Source organism: Elephantulus edwardii, unplaced genomic scaffold (assembly GCF_000299155.1).
Source record: "Elephantulus edwardii isolate Elephantulus edwardi_28Jun2011 unplaced genomic scaffold, EleEdw1.0 scaffold00011, whole genome shotgun sequence".
Taxonomy (NCBI): domain Eukaryota; kingdom Metazoa; phylum Chordata; class Mammalia; order Macroscelidea; family Macroscelididae; genus Elephantulus; species Elephantulus edwardii.
Window position 1 is genome coordinate 29,363,271 of NW_006399761.1, and position 20,448 is coordinate 29,383,718.

A 20,448-nucleotide genomic window follows, 5' to 3' on the forward strand; every position below is an offset into this window, starting at 1 on the left:
AATAAACAAAATCATGATAAATGGAAAAGTGATCAAAGTTGTCAAGGATTTAATTTTTCTTGAATATACAATTAATACCCAGAAAGCAGCAGCCACAAAAATCAAATGATATATTGCACTGGAAAAATTTATTTTCAGGGATCACTTTAAAGTGCTAAAGAGTAAGGATGTCATTTTGAGGGCTGAGGTGCAGCTGAACTAACATATTATCTTAAATCACTTCATATGCATGTGACATTGGGCAACAAATGAGGACTAAAGAATTGATTATTTTATAACTGTTGAAATAACTATGTATTTTTTAAAAAGAAAAAATTAAAAAACCAAACAAACAAAAAAAGAAATAAAAATTTAAAAATTGTGGTATTGGCAAAGAATGCTGAATATACCATAGATTACCAATACCTGGAAGCACTCAGACAAACTGAGAACATGAATGGGGTATAAATCATCCTTATTGGGAGATAACTATATTCTGAGCCAAGCTCTGTCTTCCTTACTCACTTTTATGGTTCGATGTTAGGAGTACAGCATTTGTCTCCAGTTTGTGGAATCAGGGTAGTGGGGGGGTGGGGGGCAGTAAGAGAGTGAAAGGAAAAGTCTTATATACTGCTGCTTACTGTATAATTTGTGTTTGTCTATGCTTATTTGTTCATCATTTGCTTTTATGGGTGCTGTACTTGTCTGTCAGTTACTGCACTGAGGTAGCTTGATGGCTAAAACATACTGATAACTCTGGTATTTTCATACCAGCCAGCCACACATGATGATCAGGTTTCAGTAAAGCTTCCAGATTAAGACAAAGAAGGACCAGCCACACATTTCTGAAATAGTAGTTTGAAAACTCTATGAACAATTTAGAGGAACACTATTAGAAGTAGAGCATTAGAGTAAAAAAAATACTAAAAAATTAAGATAAATAGCTGTGAACATCCGTTAATAATTAGAACATATAATGTACAGACTCCAAATATAGGACAATTGGAAACTGTAAACAAGGAAATAGAATTTATAAAGATCAGCCTCTTAGGAATTAGTGAGCTGAGATGGACTGGCACTGGCCATTTTTAATGAGACAATCATATAAGCTGCTATATTGGGAATAAAAAAATTCAAGAAAAATTATACTGCATTCACAGTTAAAAAGAACAATTCAAGATCTGTCCTATGAGTGACAGGAAACTATAAATATACATCAAAGAAAGATTTGATAACATAATTGTGCCATTAAAACATATGTACCAACAGCAAAAGCCAAAGATGAGTAAATTGAGGAATTCTACCATCTTTTGCAGTCAGAAAATGACTCAACAACCATATAGTCAAGATGCATTAATAATAATTGGTGACTGGAATGCAAAAGCTAGAAGCAAAGCAGAAGGAATGCTAACTGAAAATCATTAACTTAGGGATAAAAATGAGGCTTGAGAATGAATGACAAATTTGTATACTCAATTATTTATTCATAGCAAAAACCTTTTTTTAAAAGCAATACAGATGTCAACTGTACACATGGGCATCCCGTGATGGAAAGCATCACTGGAGAGAAGCTCAAAATCAGTAGTAAAAACAAGTCCAGGTGCTGACATGGATCAGACCATCCATTACTCACGTGCAAGTTCAAATAAGAGTTGAAGAAAACGTAAACAAGTCCTCAAAAACTAAAGTATGGCTTTGGGTCTATCCCAACTGAATTTTAAAAATTATCTTAAAAATTATTTTTTAGTTTATCCCACTTGAATTTAAAAATTGTTTTCACAAAATTTATGAACTTTGCATATAAACTAGCATTTAAAAAATGGGGGGAAAAGAATGAAAAAATATTATCTTCAAAGGTTTGAGACATTGTACATTAATGCTCAAAGAATTGTGAGATGACATCAGAAATATTATCCATAAAGAAAGCAAAAAGTCTTTACAAAGGTGGAGGACAAAGAAAAGACCAAAACGAATGTCAGAAGAGAATAAGAAAACTGTGCTGGAGTGTCAAGAAACCAAAACAAAGGCAAGAAATGAAGTAAAATAGATGAACAGAAGACTTTGAAGGGTACTTTGAGAAGACAAAGCAAAGTATTTTAACGGAATGTGCAAAGAACTGTGGTTGGAGAACGGAAAGGAAGAACTCACTTGGTATTCCAAAGGTTAAAAGCACTGAAACTCAAATTCAAACCTTAAGATCCTATTGTCAAAATTGTGAATAATCCAGAAAGCACTTAAGAAGATGGAAGAAATACAACAGTCACTGAACAGGGGGTGGGGGGAAAGGCTGACTTTGAAAATATTCAGGAAGTATCATGTGAACAAGAGCCAACTGTAATGAAGAAAGTTCAAGCAGCACAGAAGAAAAACACTGGAACAAAATGTTACTGTTGTTGTTATGTGCCATCAAGTCATTTACGACTCATAGTGACCCTATGTACAAGAGCTCTAAACGCTGTTCTGTCCTGTGCCAACCTAGCCATCCCAAACTCACTTATTCCCACCTCTCCAGTCACAGAATCGATCCATCTCATCGTAGGTCTTCCTCTCCCTTGCCGCCCCTCCACACTGCCAAACATGATGTCCCTCTCCACGGACCAGTCCCTCCTTGCAACATGCCCAAAGTATGCCAGACAAAGCTTCAGAATCCTTGACTCCAAGGAACATTCCCGATTCACCTTCTCTAGGACAAACCTGTTTGTTCTCCTAGCAGGCCATGGTATATTCAACACTCTTCTCCAGCACCAAAGCTCAAGGGCATCAATTGCCTTTCTATCAACCCTATTCACTGTCCAACTCTCTGATGTATGCATGTAATTGCGAAGACTATAGCCCGGATCAGGTGCACCTTAGTCTCCTGCCTGACGTCATTGCTCTTCATGACTCTTGAGAGGTCCCTCACAGCCGACTTTCCCAATGCAATTAATCTCTTGATTTTCTGGCTGCTGTTACCAAGAGTGTCGATTGTGGAGCCAAGTAAACGAAAACTTTTAACTATCTCAATCTCTTCACCATCCATGCTGATGCTGCAAATTGATTGGCCCAGTGGTGAGAATCTTTGTTTTCTTGATGTTGAGCTTCAATCCATAAAGGAGGCTGCAGTCCTTGATCTTCTGCAGCAAGAGCTTCAGGTCCTCCTCAGTTTCAGCAAGCAGAGTTGTGTCATCTGCATAACACAGGTTATTGACGACTCTTCCACCAATCCTGATGCCACATTCCTTTTCGTACAGCCCAGCGTCTCGGATGATCTGTTCTGCATACAGACTGAAAAGGCATTTTGAACCATATAGTGTCTCCTTGCTCTCTTCTGACGACTGCCTCTTGGTCCAAGTATAGGTTTCATATTAGCACGATCAAACGTCCCGGGATTCTCATTCTTCTCAGAGTCAGCCACAGCTTGTTTTTGAAATTATTGAAAAGACTATGAAAATTATTTTGACATTTTTGAAATTATTGGAAAAGCATTTGAAAGTATTGAACTTGTCAATGATTTTGTATTAATGAAATCTACAATTAACACCATTTGTACCAGCAATAAGGAAATCTAGAGACATCACACCAAGAAGGTTGGCTGTCAGGGAACTCTCCAAGGTCCTGAAGAACAATGATGTCTGTGTAAAGAATAAGGTGCACCTGATTCATACCACAGTCTTTCTAAGTAATCGTCTGGGAGCTGTTGCTGTTGTTGTTATGTGCCGTCTAGTCCCCTGCAACTCACAGCGACCCTACGTACAACAGTCCTAAACCATACTCTATCCCTTGCCAATCTTATTGTCTCTGCCACACTTACCCCCATTACCCCAGTGACTGAATCAATCCATTTCATCGAGGGTCTTCCTCTCCTGCATTTTCCCTTCACCCTCCCAAGCATGATGTCCCTCTCCAAAGACAGGTCCCACCTTGCAACATATCTAAAGTATGTCAGATGAAGCTTCAGAATCCTTGCCACCAAGAAGCAGCCTCACTTCACCCTCTCCAGGACAAACTTGTTTATTCTCCTAGCAGTCCATGGTATATTCAATACTCTTATCCAGCACCACAGCTCAATGGCATCATATCTCCTTTTATCATTCCTAGTCATTGTCCAGCTCTCTGATGTATAGCAAGTAATTGTAAAGACCATGGCCTGTATCAGGTGCACCTTTTTATTTCTTTTAATTTCCTGGCTGCTGGTACCAAGAGTGTTGGCTGTAGAGCCAAGGAAACTGAAGCTGTCAACAGTCTCAACCTCTTCACCATCTATCATGGTGCTGCCAATTGGCCCAGTGGTGAGAACCTTTGTTTTCTTGATGTTGAGCTTCAATCCATATTGAAGGCTGCAGTCCTTGACCTTTTGCAGCAATTACTTCAGGTCCTCCTCAGTTTTAGCAAGCAGAGTTATGTCATCTGCATAACACAGATTGGTTGATGAGTCTACCTCCAATCCTGATGCCACACTTCTCCTCATAGAGCCAAACCTCCAGGTTAATCTTTCCTGCATGTATATTGAAAAGATAAGGAGATAGGACACATCCTTGACGCATACCATTCCCGATTTTGAACCAGGCAGTGTTTCCTTGCTCTGTTCTGATGACTGCCTCCTGGTCCAAATATATGTTTCTCATAAGCACAATTAAGTGTTTGGGATTCCCATTTTTCTTTGAGTTGTGGTATGGGAAAAGGTTGTTGAATATTTCATGAACTGCCAGAAGAACAGAGATGTCTTGAAGAAAGTGTAACCAGAGTGCTCCTTAGACGCAAGGATGGTGAAGTTTCATCTTAAATACTTTGAGCATTTTTTTTAGAAGTTGAACTTTATTCATGGTCAGAGGAAGCGGGAGGAGATTGTTTACAGAACACAGATCATTGCTCAACCTGATGGAAAATCTGCATTGATTAAAGGTAAAGGTGCCATAGTCAATCAATGCAACGGAGGTCAAAAATACATGGAATGCTTAACGAATATAGGTGTCATCCTTGTGCAGGGCCTATGCTAATCTTCTCTAGACCATTTCCATATTAATATATGTGCTGCCAAAGTGAGCATGGGACATATGATAGGAGAGACTATTCCTTGGAAAGAGATATCATGCTTGGAAAGGTGGAAAGTCTGCAAAAGCAAGGTAGCCCCTGACATAGTGACCGCAGCAATGAACTCAAATGTGTCAGAGAGGATGAGGATGGCACATGATAGGACAAGGTTCAGATCTGTTGTTTATATGGTCGCTGTGAATCATACTTAACTCAAAGGCACATAGAAGCACCAACAACCAAGACAACAGACAAATATATCATGGAACAAATAGAGACAGAATGCTCCCAAGAGGCAAGGATGGTGAGGTTTTGTCTCCTTAGTCTATGACATGTTATCAGGAGACCCCAGTCCCTGGAGAAAGAGATGCTCAGTATAGTCTTGGGTAACTGAATAAAAGGAATGAATAGAAATCAACATGGACTGACACAGTGGTTAAAACAACGGACTCTAGTAAAGAAGCAGTTGTACGGGTGGCACAAGTTTGGGTAGTGTTTCGTTCTGTTATGCTTATGTATGCTATAATTTGGAATACGTTTGACTCTTCTTACAACATTATTTTCCCTTATCTAGAACAACAAAACCAAGAAGAGTTGAAGAGCAGGGCAGTCCGTTAGAAAAATCTCAAGAGGGGTAGTAATTTTTCTACTTAGAAATATTACCTGGGCCTCATTTATTTTTTTTCTTCCCCCCCCCCCTTTTTTTAGGTTCTGGGGCCTCTGCAGTTTTCCAATCTGACCTTACAAGAATATTCAAAGGATTCCTACTTACATTTCTTCTTCTGTCACCCATTTCAAAATCATACCTCTGCTCTTGGTCTCAGCACTGGGTATTTTCTCCACTATTCCCCCGGATTGCTTTGTTTTACCAGCAGGTGTGCTTGCTAATCATTCCTACTGTTGCTGACTGCATCATTTTTCACCATATTGCAATGATTTATTAGTGTTTTGCATATGAATTTGGAACTCATGCTTATTTTGTTACATGTTAATGAGATTTCGGCTTCAAAGCTGTGTGTGTGTGTGTTTTGCTGTTGCTGTTGTTAGGAGGCATCAGTCAACAGGACACGGAGCAACCCCATGAGCCACAAATCCCAACCTTGCCCTTTTCTGCCCTACTGTCAAGTTCTCTGATATCTTTGAGCCCATTATTACAGTCACTATGTCAATCCATCTTGCTGAAGGTCTTCTGCTTTTTCTCGGATCCTCCACCTCTCCCAGCATAAGGTCCCTTTCCAAGGACTGGCTCATCCTGCAAAACATATCCAAAGTATGTGAGATCCAGTTTCACAATCCTTGCCTCTAAGGAGCACCCAGGGTACCTTTGCTCTCAGACAGGCTTGGCTGTTCTTCTGGCTTGGCATGAAATATTGAGTGCTATTTTCCAACACCACAAAGCTTCTGTCATTTTTATTTGTTGCCCAAGTTTCATGGTATAGAAAGCAATTGAGTCCTTTTTTTTACAACTTAATATGCTATTTATATAAAGCTGAATTACATGACCAGTTTTTATGTTTGTGTACATGTATAATTTCTATTTTAACTTTTCATGACCAAATTATTTTTTGCTTTGAATCTTTTGTTGATGTTATGTGTTTTAAATAATGTAAAGCATGCTGAAAATAATGGGGGAAACTTGCTATACGGATTTCAATATAATTATATGGGACTGGTAAATCCCATATCAACTTTATATAGATCCACTGAGGTAACAGCTTCCCCGCAAACTTAAAAAGCTGAAGATGTTGATGGTTGTTGTGTACCATCAAGTCATAACCAACTCACAACTGATCCTCTGGTGGGTTTTCAGAGAAAGCTAATTGCACGGGAGGAGATGTCTCATCTTTTGTTCACAGAGCAGCTGGTGGATTTGAACCACATACCTTTGGGGGACTTCGTCTGACATACTTTGGACATGTTGCCAGGAAGGACGGGTCCTTGGAGAGGGACATCATGCTTGGGAGGGTGGAGGGACAGCACAGGAGGGGAAGACCCTCTATGAGATGGACTGATTCGGTGACTGGGGTAATCGGGATGGGTGTGTCAGAGGCGGTGCGGTTGGCGCAGGATAGAGCAGGGTTTAGAGCTGTTGTGCATAGGGTCGCTATGAGTTGCAAATGACTCAACGGCACATAACAACAACCACCTTTGGGATTGCAGTGCAGTTTCTTACCACTAGGCCACCATATTCCATGGATCACTGCTTCTGTAGTTAATGAAAAGAAACCTTAAATTAAAAAAAAAAAAATTTGACTTGTTTTTCAGAATTGTCTTCTATCCCCTACCCAATATTTTCTAGGAACTCTCAGAGCAACTTAATACTTAGTCCTGGTAGCACAATGATCAAATTCTAAGTTACTAAAAGTTGATAGTTCGAATCTAACTAGTAGCTCATCAAGGGGAAAAAGATAAAAATCTTGACTATTTGCTTAAAGATTACAGCTTTTGGAACTCATTTCCTCTGTCGCATGGTATTGCTGGATTGAAAATCTGTTAAAAATTACCCAAGAGCAGCAGCAAGAACATGATGTTATATGTTAGACTTCTACAACACACAATCAGAATTCAAGAAGTTTCGTTTTCTCCCCCCCCTCCCCCCATTGTCACTAGACTGATTCTGAGTCATAGGATAGAGCAGAACTTATCGGATTTCCAGTTATTCGTCTTTACAGGAGTAGACAGCCACATCGTTCCCTCTCAAAGCAGCTGGCGTGTTCAAACTGCTGACCAAATTAGCCACTGCATCACTAGCACTTCAGATGAAATTAGAAGGGAACTTCAAACTGATGGACTCATCTTGGGCTTAGCACAGTGTTGGGCACACTGTAATCATTGTTTGTTTCTTTTTAAATAGGCTTGCCACCAAATAATTGTATCATTTCTTCCCAAAGTGAGCTTTTGCATTCAGAGCTGGTATCAGTAGTTTGTTGGGTCCCCCCCCCCAATTATTATTTGGTAAGTCCACAAGGAGTTATGCTACTAATCCAAATATGGTGCCTCTCTAGAAATTCAAATCACCAAGTGCTCTGTGGGAGAAAAATGGAAACATCCTCCCACATGAAAGGCCCCAAAAACCCTGCTGGAGGGTCAGCTATCAGTCAATTCTGACTCTATAGCAATGAGAGAGATTTCTGTTACCTAAACCACAAGTTCTTAAATCGCTGTCTTAAAGAGGTTTTCATGAAGAATTCACACAAAGGTCTATACTTTTGAATAATGCTTAAAAAGATCAAACTTAAATGTAATCTCTTTTTAAAGTCATTCCTCTACTTGCTAGGACTTAAAGAGTCATTCAGATATTTTGCTCTGACGGTGTTGACCTCTGTCATGAAGCTTTTTATTTATGCTGTAATTAATGTCATACCCTAACTGTCCAATTGTGGTAACACTGTGCGATAATCTCTTCACCACTGGTTCCAACATCATTTCTTATGCAGCAGCAAATCCATTCACCTTGAAGAGTACCTTTAATTCTAGAGGCCTTACAGTTTTACAGTCTCTGATTCTACTTTCCAGATAACGCAGAATATTAGTATTCTGTCCTTCAATTTGTGATAATTCTTTTATTTCCACCTTAGGTTATTCAGATCTTATATTCAGATTTCCCCCCATGATTATCACTAGAAAGGAATAAAAAAGACTGCATACCAGCATTTCTTTATTAAACTTGTGTATTAGACATGAATATAAGGATTGGGGGAAAAACCAAAACAAGGACAAGCAAGATTCTTCTATGTGCTGTGGTAAGACTTATTTTAAGCGCACTTCCTGACCTCTTTCAAAACTATGTTATGACTAAAATATTACTTTCTTTAGTCCCCTACTCGATGACACATAACAACAACTCCCTCCTTTACCCTCTTTGGATTTTCGTATACATCTTATTAGCTAGCCTTCTGTTTTTACAATAGTGGTTGTTTGCAGAATTTGTCCTTATGAGACTGAGTTAGTTAACTCAACATAATGTTCTCCAGCCTCTATTTTTATATAAAAAAGTAAAATATCAATTTTTTCTACTTATTTACTCATTCATTTATTTGTTCTCCAATTATTTTTAATTATTTCCTATGTGTCAGAGCTGTATCTGTTTGCTGAAGCACCTCAGTTTGTATTCTGTCAATTTCTGAGATTTTATTTTTTTTATCAACACCTTCAAGGCATCTTGGACTTTTCTTTCATGATCCTAGCTTCTTGATCTTATGATTCTTCCTGAAATTATTCCATTTGGATGCATTCTTCTTGCTACAGTAACTTTGCATATTCCTTCCATCTTTTTTTATAGTTCTTCAATCGTCCAACACTTTACCCACAGAATCCTTCACTATTACAACTCAAGGCTTGAATTTGTTCATCAGTTCTCTCTGTTTGAGAAATTCTGATCATGTTCTCCTCTGTTGATTTTCTGATTCATGTCTGTGTACATTTTATTATTATACTTTGTTTTGTCTTCTCAAGTTGTCCTTTCAAATCTTCTGTTCAGTTCTGTTACTTCAGAATTTCTTCCCTTTGTTTTTTCTTCTCCATGTTCTAGTGAAAGTTGCAGAGTCTCTGCTGACTTTCATTTGATCTTTTCTTTCTTCCTTGTCTTGGTAAAGGACACTTTCTTTTCATGAATGATATCCTGATCATCACACGGTTATCTGGTCTTTAGTCATCAGTGTTCACTGCATTGAATCTATTCTTAAAATGGTCCTGAAATGTAGGTAGGATAAACTCAAAGTTATACTGAAAAAATCTGTTGTCAAAGACATTGTTATATTGTTAAGGAGCAAGGATGTTGTTTAAAGACGAAGGTGCCCCTGACCCAAGCCATGCTCTTTTCAATTGCTTCATGTACATCGGACTGTTGGCCAATGAATAAGGAGACTTGAAGAAGAGTAGATGTCTTTGAATTGTGGTGTTAGAGAAGAGAATATTTAATACCCATGGCCTGTTTAAAGAACAAATAAATCTTTCTTGTAAGAAGTGCAATCAGGATGTTCCTTAAAGGCAAGGATGGAGAAGCTTCATCTCATATACTTTGCATATTGTCAAAGGGTATATTGTCAGAAGGGGCCACTCCTTGGAGAAGGACATCATACTTGGAAAGGTTGAGGGTCAGTGAAAGAAAGGAAGACCCACAATGAGATGGCTTGACACATTGACTGAAACAAGCATGGCAGAGATCATGAATATCTACAGATTAGGGAAAGGCTCAGATCTATTTTTCATAAGTTCTCTATGAATCATAGACAATTTAACAACACCTAACACCTGCTGTAGAACAAGCTGTTACTGGAACTACAGATAGATGAAAAGTCCATTCTGTCAAATAAAAATTGCCGCTTAACAAACATGAAGAATGCTGCCATCATCACGAAAGTCTGGGATGGGGAAGCTGGGCTCATTTAAAGTCTTCCGAAGGCTCAAAAATCTGAGTATGTAGCAAACAAGAGGACTAAGAATCCTGGCTTCAACAATATGGCACAAGATGACAGCCAATGATTCCAGCCTGGGAGCAGAGCTCCCTAGTCATCAAAGAAGAGATGGTGCCCTCTCAAGAAAAGGCAGGTGTGTAGGAAATATAAGCACTGCATGAGAGTGAAAGAGCAGGGGTAACACAAAACTGAACCAAATAAAACTCACACAGTTCTCTCAGAACAGTCACTACAGCGGAATTTTGAGTAACTCAACAACAAAGACCTGGTGGCTCCAATTTCCCAGTACTTGTTATGAGTATATTCAGCCCATCATTACTGTTGACAAAGGCTTGATTAAGGTAACTGATTATGGTATCATCAGTGCAAATATAACTACTACGAGGAACTTATTGGCAATCCCGCTAATTGGGTAATTTGGAATATACTTGAATGGGTCAAACCTGAGATTCCCTGATTAGTGGTTTGTGGCTTTTCTATTCATGTTGTAATCACTCGCCTCACTCAGAAGAATGAATGTCCTTGTGTATAATAATGAGCTGGTTGATTTTCTCTTAATTGAACTCATAGTGTAACTGGACCCTTCATTCACTGGAAGTGAGCTCTCAGCATCCCTTTCTTTTGGTTAGGAGACACCAGTACTTTAAGCAGGCATTGTCGTTTTCTTTTATGTTTCAAGAATCTTGCTGTCTCTTTGTTACTGTATAAATCCACGTAAGAAACTTGAGACTGCTGTAGTAGATATTAATCTTAAACTATGTAGGGGTCATGCCTTTGCAAGTCTATTCCATTTTCTCTTCTTGCTTTCCCCTTCTGTGTTTCTCTCTGTCTGCATTCCACTTTGTGAGACTATGCATTTCTCGAGGATTATGCTTCCTCTTCCTGTCTTGCAGAGCATTTCACATCTAACATTTTTGGGTTTTGTTTGTTCCTCATTTCATTTCTCTACTCTACTACTGATTTAACAGTATTTGTTGCTAAATTTTCTTAGCATCTGTGCTTCAGCCATTGTTTATATCTCTTTGGTTTTTTGTTTCTTCTTATGTTATTAGTCCAAAAAGAGAAGAAATTACCAAGAATGACACTACTTTAAAATGCTTTCAGTGATTCCTAGGTTTTACAGTACTTTGAAAACTAAAATTTTGGTAACTTACCATACTAATAAAACATATTTTTGTAAAATATTTTAAAATATAGGGAAATCCTTCATAAAAATACAACATACTGAGTTTCTCCCCTAGAAAGAATTATTCAGGAGTCCCAACTGGTGAGGATGGTGCAGGATAAGGCCAAGTCAAGATTTATTATTCAGAAGGTTGCCGTGAGTCACAGTTGATTTGATGGTGCCCACAGTAACAAATATCTAAAATCATAAATACGTTTCCTGGTAACTATTAGATTTCTCAACTCTGAAAACTATTGTTATAATTAGTAGAAATAAAGTCTTTGAGTATGTTCAGTTCCTTTCTTTTTCTTCCCTTTTTCTAAAACACTTGCAGATATCAAAGAAGACAAACAGTAATTCTCTGTACTGGACTATATTGATCAGTATTTGTTGCATAACAAACAACTTTAGAACTTGTTGATTGCCTTCAAGTCGGTCACGACTCACAGCAACCCTGTGAACAAAAGGCCTGAAGCCTTTCTATAACTATTGACATTTATCAAAGTTCATAGAGTTTCCACAGGCATGTTGTTTAGGAAGTAGATGCTACTCCTTTCCCAATTTTTGAACCATGCAGTGTTTCCTTGCTCTATTCTGAAGACTGCTGCCTGATTCAAGTATAGATTTTGCATGAGGACAATAAAATATTCTAGGATTCCCATTCTCCTAAAGGTTATTGTGATCCATACAGTCAAATGCCTTTGCATAGTTAACACACAGATAGACATTCCTCTGGTACTCTTTGCTTTTGGCCAAAATCCATCTACCATTGTCCATTAACGCCTCTAGTGATACGACCTCTTCTAAACTGGGCTTATATTTCTGATAGTTCTCTGGTACCAGTCATTTTTTTATAACCTTCACCAGAATTTTTCTTGTGTATAATACTAGTGATATTGTTTGATAATTTCCACACTGTCAGGCCACCTTTTTTTTTTTGGAATGGCAGTAAATATGGATCTCTTCCAATCAGTTGGCCAAATAGTTGTCCTCCAGATTTCTTGGCACAGAGCAGCATCTGTTTGTTGAAATATGTCAATTGGTATTCCTGGGGACCTATTTTTGACCCAGTCCTTCAGTGCAGCCTGAACTTCCTCTTTCATCACTACTGTCTCTTGATCATATGTTATTTCTTGACATTCCTCTGTTCAGCCAATTGTCTTTTAATATCAAAGGTAATTAAGTTTAAGGGACACTCCATCCTAGAATGGCCTTATTAACATATCGAAGAAAATGTTATTTTCAAATAGAATTGTATCTGTAGGCATATTGTAGGCTCTCTAATGGCATAGTGCAGAGGAACTTGTGCTGCAAATCCTAAGGGTGCACTTCTCTGGAGATTCAAATTCACTAACTACTCCATTAGAGAAAGTGAAACAATTTTCTGTGCAATTCATGTCTGCAAGGTTGCCAAGGAAGGACAGAACCCAGTTCAGGCCAAGAAAGATGATTTATTGAGGATAAACTGCTAGGCTGGCTCTTAACAGAAAACCAGGCCCCCACTAAAAGTTAGAGAGGGGATTTATATTGTCTTACAGGAAACTTGGGAAGGGGGATGCTCACAGACGTTTTTTACTAGATAGGGAAGTGGGTTGGGATCTCAGATAACTATTTCTGGGAAAGGAGGTAGAGCAGTTTCTCATCCTTGACAGAGAGAAACAACCGCAGCTGTCCTGTGATTGGATCATTTCAGTAACTATTCTAGGAGAGGAAGGAAAGAGCTCTGCAGTCCTAATAATAGCCTGCAAAGCTAAATGGAGGGTCAGCTTTGAGTCAGTTCTGACTTTTTGGCAATGAGAGTTGAACTGAGATGAGTTGAACTAAACTAGTGGTATAGACTGTAATGTGATGTGCTGGTAACCCAAAGTGGCATTTCCCTAGCAACGCGAAGGTAAAAAGATGGACGGTTTCTTCATGTTAAGATTTATAACTTTGGTAACTTGATAAAGGATCACTATGAGTCGTCATCAACTCGATGGTACTGAATTTGAATTTTTGAGATATGAAGAGTTAGATTTCTAACATAATGTTGTAGGTGACATAATTAAGTCTGTAACAGTATTCTTGTATCTATTACTTTACATTTTTCAACTCGGCTTTTGAAGTAGATGTTATTATCAATGTTCTCTATGTTTTATGATTGAAGAAACTGAAGCTTAGAGATAATATAAAATGTACCCTTCTTCTCTAAACAAGAGGCCTGGGGTACAGGCCTGGGTATTGAAAAGTCAGCTGTGTCCTGACTGAGCCTTCCCTTCAGAGGCTTATGCGTGAAACCATTGTACTTTGGATTTTGAAAGGTGGGTTCTTCTTGTTTTGGTTGGATGCTTTCAATCCATATGCACAACAAAACATTCAAGAGGCTAGGCTCTATGAGGAGGAATAATGGCATAAGGATTGGAGGAAGACTCATCAACAACTTCTGCTATGCAGATAACACATCCTTGCTTGCCAAAACTGAAGAGGATCTAAAATGAATGCTTGCTTCAGAAAGTCATGGAGTGTAGTAGACAATATGGATTGAAGCTGAACATCAAGAAGACAAAGATTCTTTCCACTGGGCCAACCGGCAGCACCATGACTGATGGAGAAGAGACAGGTTGATAGCAATTTCAGCTTGCTCAACTCCACTCAAATCAACACTCAACCAGCAGTCAGGAAATCAAAAGATGATTTGCACTGGAAAAATCTGTGGTCAGGAACCTCTCCAAAGTACTGAAAAGAAATTATGTCAGACGATGGTCTTCACAATTACTTGCTATGCATCAAAGATCTGGACAATGACTAAGGATGACAGAACAATCAAGGCCTTTGAGTTGTGCTTCTGAATAAGATGAACATACTATGAACTGCCAAGAAAACAAAGAGGTCAGTCTTGGACAGGGTGAAACCAAATTTCTCTTTGGAGGCTAAGATTTTGAAACTCTGTCTCACATACTTTGGGCATATGTTCAGGAAGGAACAGTCCTTGGAGGAGATCATATTTGGAAGGGTTGTGGGACAGCAAAGGAGAGGAAGACCCCAGATGAGATGGATTAATACTGTCACTGGGGAAATGGGGGGGGGGGTAGGTGTGTTGGAATCAGTGGGACTATCTCAGGATAGAACAGGCTTCAGTGCTGTTGTACATAGGACCTTTATGAGTCACAGGGGATTTGATGGCACATAACCACAGCATTAATCACAACAAGAAATGTAAACTGGGAAGACAGATAGACATGTGAGGATGTTAAGTAACCAAGGAATGCCTAGGTAACAGAAGCTGAAACAAAGATCTTTTTAGAGATGACCAAAAAAAGAACCCTCGTTTAATGGCATAGGAAATGAAAAGAAGGATTGACGGATGGTTCATTCTCACATCTAGCAATCAGTTATTTACATATTAACTCTTAGATTGCCTATCACTCTATTGACTGATTACTTTTCCTGATTGTATTTCCCTGTATTCCCAGAGTTAATACACTTTTCTACTACAGGGAAGGTATATTATCCAAATGTGATGAACAGAAAAGTATTTTTTTTAGTGAACTGGGGTGGGGACAAGGGTAGATAGGAAAATATGCAACAATGAATGACTGAAAATCCAACTTTTCTATAAATTTTCATTAAAATTACAACAATTTATAAACAACAACAACAAAAACCCACCAACTCTGTTCTTGAGATGGTTTTTAATGTCAGATGAGATAGACTCAGGTAAAATTTTGGTTCTGTAGATTTGTTCTCATTTCCTTTAGCTTCAATTTGAACTTGTATATGAGTAGTTGATGTTCTGTTGCAAAGTCAGCATCTGGCCTGGTTTTCACAGGTCATGTTAAGTTTCCCCAGTGATTTTTTTTCCAACTGTCAAAGAAACAAGTACTTGGCGGATGAGCCTACAATGAGCTTTATGAAAGAAAGATGGCTTCCACCATTTCATAGCTAAGAATTTCGGCTTGTGAAAATGAAATGTGGAATTTTAATCTAGCATTTTCTGATTAAACAAAACCAAAAAAAGTAAAAATCATTTTGTGTTCTTTTATCCATGGAACAAGAGTTTGGTAAATTGAATGGTTGTGTCTCATTCTCAAAGGAACACATCCATTCACTAAGCCTACATATATAAATGTAATGTGGGTACTAATAAAGCTTTGTATTTGCCAAGTTTAACTAAGAATTTATGACCTTAATACCAAAGAAAAGTATTAAGAGGTTTTTTAAATATATGAAAATGTATATATGCAAATGTGTTGGTGGTGGTACTACATTAATTGCTATTTTCGTATCTCAGTTTCTAGTTTCTCCAATGTTTTAGTAAATATAGTTCAAGAATATAGGGTGATTACAAGCAAACTAACTTAATAAACAAACAAATAATATGGTGATATTTCAATTCTTCTGTTTAAAGTTCAGAATTTTTTCTCTTGGATGTTATTTTTAATTTTTATCTCTATCTATCTATCTATCATCTATCTATCTATCTATCTATCTATCTATCTATCTATCTATCTATCTATCTATCTATCTATCTATCATTTGTTGTGTACCGTCCAATTGGAGAATTGTATCTGACAGGCACAGGAGGAGATTGCCCCTCCTTCTTCTCCAGCAGAGCATCTGGTGGATTCAAACCAGGCATCTTCAGGATTGCATTGCAGCTTCTTGCCACTAGGCCACCAGAGCTCCCTGTAAGTTCAGAATTTTATTTACTTTCTAGCCAGGAAGAAAATTTTTGTTTCCATTTTTACTAAAAATAATAATCATTAATTAAAATCATTTTACTTAAAAGTGTTGACATTTCTTTTATCTCTGGAATTTACCATCCTTTCTGTCTTGGCAAAGTGTGACATAACTATTTGAAAGAAAAAAATGAAAACTCACTTAAGTTTTAAGGCCAGAAGTTAACTGAGTTAACCTTGAATTCTAATGAGTTTGTGTTTTGTGATTGATTTTCACGCTTCTTACTCTGAGTTATTGATGGGTTTCTGCTGGTTTCTGGATGTCTCATTCACCAAATTGTATTTCTTACTATGATGTACAAGAAAATGGTTGTTGTTGTTATGTACTGTGGTGTCGCTTGCGACTCATAGCGACCCTATGTACAACATCCTTAAACTCTGCTCTGTCCTGTGCCAATCACACCGTCTCCGATACACCCATACCGATTACCCCAATCACTGAATCAATCCACCTCATAGGGGGCCTTCCTTTTCTGCGCTGTCCCTCCACCCTACCAAGCATGATGTCCCTCTCCAAGGACCTGTCCCTCCTTGCAACATGTCCAAAGTATGTTAGACAGAGCCTCAGAATCCTTGCCTCCAAGGAGTCACCCAGTTTAACCCTTTCCAGGATGAATCTGTTTGTTTTCCTAGCAGTCCACGGTACCCTCAATACTCTTCTCCAGCACCACAGCTCAAAGGCATCAATTCTCCTTCTATCCTCCTTAGTCATTGTCCTACTCCCTGATGCATAACAAGTGATAACAAAGACCATGGCCTGTATCAGATGCACCTTAGTCTCCAAAGAGACACCATTGCTCTTCAGTACTTTGGAGAGGTCCCTAACAGCAGACTTTCCCATGGCAATGCGTCTTCTAATTTCCTGACTGCTGGTGCCAAGACTGTTGACTGTGGAGCCAAGCAGCCTAAAGCTGTGAACATTCTCAGTCTCTTCACCATCCATCCTGTTGCTGCCAATTGGCCCAGTGGTGAGAATCTTTGTCTTCTTGACATTGAGCCTCAATCCATATGGGAGGCTGAAGTCCTTGACCCTCTGCAGCAACCGCTTTCAGGTCCTCCTCAGTTTCAGCAAGCAGGGTTCTGTCATCTGCATAACGCAGATTGTTAGTAGATCGTCCACCAATCTTGACCCCACATTTCTCCTCATAGAGCCCATCCTCCCAGATAATCTGTTCTGCATACAGGTTGAAAAGGTACAAGAAAGAGTACGTTCTAATTTAGCAAGGGAGATTTAAGCTCAATGTAAGAATAAAAACAGAAAAATTAATTTACTAAGTTGTTACATTAAAAGTATAAACTATTTGAGTTTATAATTCTCAGTTATCAATTTACATCTGATTCCAAGAAGAAAAGGGACAATGAAGGAAATTAAGCCGTTAATACCTTTTCTTTAGTTACCCTGCTTTCTGCTTATGTGGCAATCACTACCTCATTGTTCTCTTTGTATTTTGTTTGCATAATATAAAGATATTTAAGTTGGACTGCCAATTCTAATAAGGCGGGGGGGGATTACAAAAGATAATAACTAAAATAATGGTATTTCATTCTGAAACTTGCTACTCCCATTGTAAGGAGCAATTTACCAATAATATACCTCTGATAATGGTGTGGTATCTACCAGAAAAATAAAACCACTTTTCTATTAAATGGCCATCTTTCTTCACTGGCTACAAAGAGGTAAAAACAGAGGGCTGAACATAAGCCTCTTAATACTTTGGGATTAATGGAAAGTCCTGCATGATCTTTTAAAATAAGGATTTTTAGCTTAATGTGCACTCCATTATAATGGAGATGCATGAACTTTCCACCCTAAGCTGTTTACAAAATTGCTCTGTGAATTTTTCTTATGAGAGTTTCCTCAGAATGTAGAGCAAAGATCCTCTCAGAACTCTGTGACCCGCAAAAATAGAGTAAGAACCAATGCTCTTAACATCTTCAAGCTTCAATACGTAATTATTTTTCTGGAACATCAGAGAAACATGAGGGCAAAGGGAGTAATAAGTAAGGAAGAAGAAGAATGGCTCATGGCTTCTTGCTTGGGGAAGGTCAAGGTGCAATGAGGCCGTACGTTTCTAACACAGAACTATGTTGGCTTGAAGATAGGAGACACACATGTACTTCATTGCTTTTACCCAAAATCTACTCAGATGAGCAATAGGGGAGTTTTCCTTCCCATAGAATGAAAACGTTAGGAGCATAGCACTGAAACCAATGAATTACTAAAGTTTGTTCATTTAATCTAGTACGTACTTTTTAAAGACCTTTGACTGTATGAGTCAAAGTGGCCAAAGCCAGTTATTTTCATCTCTTGATTATGCAAAGGCATTTAACTGTGTGGATCATAAGAAATGATGACTAACATTGAGAAGTATAGGTATCTGAGGACACTTAACTGTGCTCATGCGGTATCTATACCAAGGATACCTATACTGAGACCAAGAGACTGTTATGCAGAGCAAGGGAATTCTTGGGAATACAAAAGGTATAACTTTAAACATTGCTTAAAGTTAAGAAAAGGATTTTATCATTTGTACATACCTATTCATTCTATATGCTGAGCAAATTATTTGAGAAGTAGGAATCTATGAAGAAGAATGTGCCATCAGGATTGGAGGAAGACCCATCAATAACCTTAGGTATGCAGATGACATAACCTTGCTTGCTGAAAGTAAGGAGGACTTGAAACATTTGCTGAAGAAGGTTAGATATTGCAGCTTTCAATGTCGATTGCATCTCAGCTTCAAGAAAACAAAAATCTTACAACTGAACCAGGAGGCAACATCATGACAGATGGAGAAAAGACTGAAACTCTCAGTGACTTCATTTTACTTGAATCCACAATCAGTACACTTGGTACCAACAGTCAGGAGATAGGGAGCCATATCACTAGAAAAGCCTACAGTCGGGGCCTCTCAACTACTGAAGAATAATGATGTCAGTTTAAGGACTAAGATGTGACTAATTCAGACCATGATCTTTTAAATCACTTATTATGCTGTTAAGCATTAGACAATGAATAATGATGACAGAAAAAGTGATGTCTTTGAACTGTGCTGTTGGAAAAGAGTATTTACTATCCCATGAACTGTCAAAAGAACAAACAGCTATGTCTTGGAGAAGGTGATCAGAGTGCTCCTTAGAGGCAAGGATGGAAAACCTTCATTTCATATTGTTTGGCATATTAGAGGCTTTTACTTGGAGAAGGGAAACATGCTTATAAAGATGGGGTGACAACAAAGGAGAGGAAGATTCTCAACCAGATGAAGTGACACAGTGACTGCAGCAATGGGCTTGAGTGTGTTTGAGAATGTGAGAATGGCACAGGATAGGACAGGGTTCAGATTTGTTGTTCATAGGGTCGCTATGACTTGTACTCAAGACGATGACAGCTAATCATAACAACAACAAAGTTTAAACATTTCTCATAAGATTCATTAGAGATAGTTTGATGACAAAACAGAAATTCAATAGGATAAATAAGCAAGATTTGGTTCAATAAAGCTTGTAAAACATTGGGAAAGACTGAAAAACTCTTCCACAGTGTAAATTTCAGCTACTTTGCTCATCTCAAGGAACTCTGATGATGTAGTAATTTAAATGTTAGGATGTTAACTGAAAGGTGAGTAGTTCAAGCCCACCAGTCACTGGCAGAGACAAATGACACATTCTTCTAGTGTTACAACCTCGAAAATACAAAGAAGGATCGCCTTCAGTTGGATCAGCTTGATGACAGTGGTTTGATTTTGATTACTCATCGAATACTATGTCAGACCCATATTGTTATCATTGTTGTTGTTCTGTGCTGTTGAGTCAAACGTGACTTAATGCTGACCCTCCAGGGGTTTTTAGAGATGGAAAATTGCAACAGAAGAAATTGCTCATCTTTCTTCCACAAGGCAGTTGATACATTTGAACTACATACCTTTGTGTGGGCAGTACAGCTCCTTACTATTAAGCCACCAGAACTCCCTCATTTTATGGGTCATCAGAGAATCATAAGTCAGAGCCACAGAAATTTAAAACCAGAGAGGTTGTGTATCTGATCCAGTTTGCTCAGGATATTTATTTGAGGTAACAACATTGAAATTGAGGCTTAATTTTCCTAAATTGAACTCATTTATCTTTGCGCCATTTTAAAAGGTATTTATACAACCTAGTT